Consider the following 5,000-nt stretch of genomic DNA (forward strand, 5'->3'; position numbering starts at 1 on the left):
TGTAACTAAGTCATTGTGAGTAGCTCTGCCGTAACTAAGTCATCGTGAGTAGCTCGGATGTAACTAAGTCAACGTGAGTAGCTCTGCCGTAACTAAGTCAACGTGAGTAGCTCTGATGTAACTAAGTCAACGTGAGTAGCTCTGATGTAACTAAGTCATTGTGAGTAGCTCTGCCGTAACTAAGTCATCGTGAGTAGCTCGGATGTAACTAAGTCAACGTGAGTAGCTCTGCCATGACTAAGTCAACGTGAGTACCTCTGAAGTAACTAAGTCAACGTGAGTAGCTCTGAGAGAATTGGGAGATACAGGTGTCCGTTGTTACTCACCGCTGGCTTGGAGAGGCTTTTGCAGCTTCCGTCTGGGTTCCCTTTCACCCATTGGTGGATGAGGTCAGTAAAACCACGCCTACATTCAGACCCTCTGTATCCTGAGAAACACAGATGATGAATCATGATGAAGTCGCGTATTAACATAACACATGCCATCCTATTTCCTAATAAAAGGCGCAGAAGCATTTTCCATTAAGTCACTGACTACAGATGAAAATGAACCAACTTGCCAAATCTGGCACCGAGACAGAAGTGTTGAACACTGCACATTTTCCCCCGTCAAATAAACCCAATAAGGTAAGGTATAAATGCTACTTTTGTGTTATGAGTAATTTGAGGATCGAGTTGACTAAACATGGAGGAGAGGCCCACCGATGCCTTCATACCTTGGATAGTGTTCACTAAAGTGGTCTGAGGTCTGTTATCAATAAGAGCATGTTGCAGTATGTCTCTATTTATCAGCAACTGCATAGCTTTGCATATCCAGCCCCTCGCTCAAAGACCATGGCTGTCCGTATGGCATCTTTCCCTACCTTGGAAGGTGTTTCCCTGGGCGGCTGGCTCCAAGCTTCCCCGGCCTCAAACAGATTCTTCTTGGAGGCCACAGGCTCAGTGGGGCTGGGCAGGTCCGCCAGAGCCTGCTGCCTGGCTGCTTTGGCTTCCATAGAGGACGTCTGGACAGATGAGACATGACCGTTAACTCCCGTTTACTGTCTGGACTGAATTGGTTAGACTGTGTTGTTACACAAGGCTAAAGAAAGAGCCTGCATAGCCGGTTCCTCTCTGTTCGGGGGAGGCTTGGCCACTCCTGTGTTACGGTTTACGATCAACTAAATAAAGGAGCAGCTTTAAATGTTGTAGGTCATACAGGGGATGAAAACTCTGAGGATGTAAGATAGCAGTAGATTAGTATAATACAGTACAGTGTTAACCAACTCTGGGAACTCCTAATGTGAGCTGTTGGAGGAACGGGAGCACTGGAGAAAACAGTAGTATAGTATAGTATAGTATAGTATAGTATAGTATAGTATAGTATAGTATAGTATAGTATAGTATAGTACAGTGTCGTATAGTATAGTATAGTACAGTACAGTATAGTAAAATATAGTGTAGTATTGTATAGTACAGTATAGCACAGCTTAGTATAGTATTATATAGTACAGTATGGTAGAGTATAGTGTGGTCTAGTATATCACACTATAGTATAGTATAGTGTAGTATAGTATAGTATAGCACAGTATAGTATAGTGCAGTATAGTATAGTATGGTTACGGTACAGTATAGTATGGTACAGTAGAGTATAGTAAATCATAGTATAGTATAGTACGGTAGAATAGAGTATAGTATACCATAGCATATCATAGTATAGTATAGTGCAGTATAGTCTCACTATAGTGTAGTATATTAGTGTTTTATAGTATATTACAGTAAAACACAGTAAAGTAAAGTAAAGCATGCTAAAGTATGGTAATGTATAGTATAGTACAGTAAAAGCATGCTAAAGTATAGTAAAGTATAGTAAGGTATAGTAAAGCATAGTAAAGTATAGTAAAGTATAGTAAAGCACGCTAAAGTATAGTAAAGTATAGTAAAGTATAGTAAAGCATAGTAAAGTATAGTAAAGTACAGTGTAGTAATGTATAGTATAGAACAGTAAAAGCATGCTAAAGTATAGTAAAGTATAGTAAAGTATAGTAAAGTATAGTAAAGCACTCTAAAGTATAGTAAAGTATAGTAAAGCATAGTAAAGTATCGTAAAGTATAGTAAAGCATAGTAAAGTTTAGTAAAGTATAGTAAAGCATGCTAAAGTATAGTAAAGTATAGTAATGTATAGTATAGTACAGTAAAGGGTTGATAGCATGCTAAAGTATAGTAAAGTATAGTAAAGTATAGTAAAGCCCACTAAAGTATAGTAAAGTATAGTAAAGTATAGTAAAGCACGTAAAGTATAGTAAAGCACAGTAAAGTATAGAAAAGTATAGTAAAGCACGCTAAAGTATAGTAAAGTATAGTAAAGTATAGTAAAGTATAGTAAAGTACAGTAAAGTACAGTAGAGTATAGTAAAGTACAGTAAAGTATAGTAAAGTATAGTAAAGTATAGTAAAGCATAATGAAGTATCGTAAGGTATAGCATAGTAAAGTATATTAAAGCATAGTACAGTTTTGTTAAGTATAGTAAGGTATAGTATAGTATTGAAAAGCATGGTAAGGTATAGTACAGTATTGTAAAGTATAGTAAAGTACAGCATAGTATACCTCTATGGCATGAGTGTACTGTTCCAGCCTGTTGTCGATCTTGGAGATGGGGATGGGAGGCTGGGTCTTCTTGATGCTGTTGCTGTTTTAAAACAAGACATATTATTCCATGAACATCATTTTTCATAGTACTCTGAGGTAGAGGTTAGGGTTGATAGTACTCTGAGGTAGAGGTTAGGGTTGATAGTACTCTGAGGTAGAGGTTAGGGTTGATAGTACTCTGAGGTAGAGGTTAGGGTTGATAGTTCTCTGAGGTAGAGGTTAGGGTTGATAGTACTCTGAGGTAGGGTTAGGGTTGGGGTTGATAGTACTCTGAGGTAGAGGTTAGGGTTGATAGTACTCTGAGGTAGGGTTAGGGTTGGGGTTGATAGTACTCTGAGGTAGAGGTTAGGGTTGATAGTACTCTGAGGTAGGGTTAGGGTTGATAGTACTCTGAGGTAGAGGTTAGGGTTGATAGTACTCTGAGGTAGGGTTAGGGTTGGGGTTGATAGTACTCTGAGGTAGGGTTAGGGTTGGGGTTGATAGTACTCTGAGGTAGGGTTAGGGTTGATAGTACTCTGAGGTAGGGTTAGGGTTGGGGTTGATAGTACTCTGAGGTAGGGTTAGGGTTGATAGTACTCTGAGGTAGGGTTAGGGTTAGGGTTGATAGTACTCTGAGGTAGAGGTTAGGGTTGATAGTACTCTGAGGTAGGGTTAGGGTTAGGGTTGATAGTACTCTGAGGTAGGGTTAGGGTTGATAGTACTCTGAGGTAGGGTTAGGGTTAGGGTTGATAGTACTCTGAGGTAGGGTTAGGGTTGATAGTACTCTGAGGTAGGGTTAGGGTTAGGATTGATAATACTCTGAGGTAGAGGTTAGGGTTGATAGTACTCTGAGGTAGGGTTAGGGTTAGGGTTGATAGTATTCTGAGGTAGGGTTAGGGTTAGGGTTGATAGTACTCTGAGGTAGGGTTAGGGTTGATAGTACTCTGAGGTAGGGTTAGGATTGATAGTACTCTGAGGTAGGGTTAGGGTTAGGGTTGATAGTACTCTGAGATAGGGTTAGGGTTGATAGTACTCTGAGGTAGGGTTAGGGTTGATAGTACTCTGAGGTAGGGTTAGGGTTGATAGTACTCTGAGGTAGGGTTAGGGTTGATAGTACTCTGAGGTAGAGGTTAGGGTTGATAGTACTCTGAGGTAGGGTTAGGGTTGATAGTACTCTGAGGTAGGGTTAGGGTTGATAGTACTCTGAGGTAGGGTTAGGGTTGATAGTACTCTGAGGTAGGGTTAGGGTTAGGGTTGATAGTACTCTGAGGTAGGGTTAGGGTTAGGGTTGATAGTACTCTGAGATAGGGTTAGGGTTGATAGTACTCTGAGGTAGGGTTAGGGTTGATAGTACTCTGAGGTAGGGTTAGGGTTAGGGTTGATAGTATTCTGAGGTAGGGTTAGGGTTAGGGTTGATAGTACTCTGAGGTAGGGTTAGGGTAGTATATTTCATTGGTAAGTAAAGGTATAGCTCATTCTTAAGACATCTAATGAATCCACACTCCTTTGATGGCTATGTTGGGTATAGCGAAGGATTCCTGTGGGTCTAGTCTAAAGTGATGGTGGACTTATACTCCCTATGCTCCTCTTTCAAGTCAACCTGAAACCGTTTCAACACTTGTCTGACCCCAGGCCTCCTGCACGCCACAAGAATTACTCTTGCTTCAGGCAAGTGTGGTTTAACCCAACCAGCTCCATTTACATTTGCTATAGCACAGGAGCTCACTGCCCAGCCAGAGCAGCAGGCCGTCTCTAGTCTCACCAGGATCTCACTGCCCAGCCAGAGGAGCAGGCCGTCTCTAATCTCACCAGGATCTCACTGCCCAGCCAGAGGAGCAGGCCGTCTCTAGTCTCACCAGGATCTCACTGCCCAGCCAGAGGAGCAGGCCGTCTCTAGTCTCACCAGGAGCTCACTGCCCAGCCAGAGGAGCAGGCCGTCTCTAGTCTCACCAGGAGCTCACTGCCCAGCCAGAGGAGCAGGCCATCTCTAGTCTCACCAGGATCTCACTGCCCAGCCAGAGGAGCAGGCCGTCTCTAGTCTCACCAGGATCTCACTGCCCAGCAAGAGGAGCAGGACGTCTCTAGTCTCACCAGGAGCTCACTGCCCAGCCAGAGGAGCAGGACGTCTCTAGTCTCACCAGGATCTCACTGCCCAGCCAGAGGAGCAGGCCGTCTCTAGTCTCACCAGGATGTCTAACAGACTAGACCACATATCAACACAGACTATCCTCTAAACAGTGATGTCTTCCACCTGCTTTTATATAATATCTATAGACTATATCAGAGATCCTCTAAACAGTGATGTCTTCTATCTGCTTTCATATAATATCTTCCTGTCCCTCTGATTTTGGCCAGATAAATGTGACACCGGAAGACTTTATTAGCAGTGTCT

At 42.3% G+C, this 5,000-nt stretch overlaps 1 pseudogene; it reads right to left on the reverse strand.

Annotated features, from left to right (window-relative positions):
• The window catches only part of LOC135552268 (non-muscle caldesmon-like), a 73,863-nt pseudogene that overhangs the window by 27,546 nt on the left and 41,317 nt on the right, over nucleotides 1-5,000 (reverse strand).

The sequence above is a fragment of the Oncorhynchus masou genome, chromosome 2, assembly GCF_036934945.1.
Source record: "Oncorhynchus masou masou isolate Uvic2021 chromosome 2, UVic_Omas_1.1, whole genome shotgun sequence".
Lineage (NCBI taxonomy): Eukaryota > Metazoa > Chordata > Actinopteri > Salmoniformes > Salmonidae > Oncorhynchus > Oncorhynchus masou.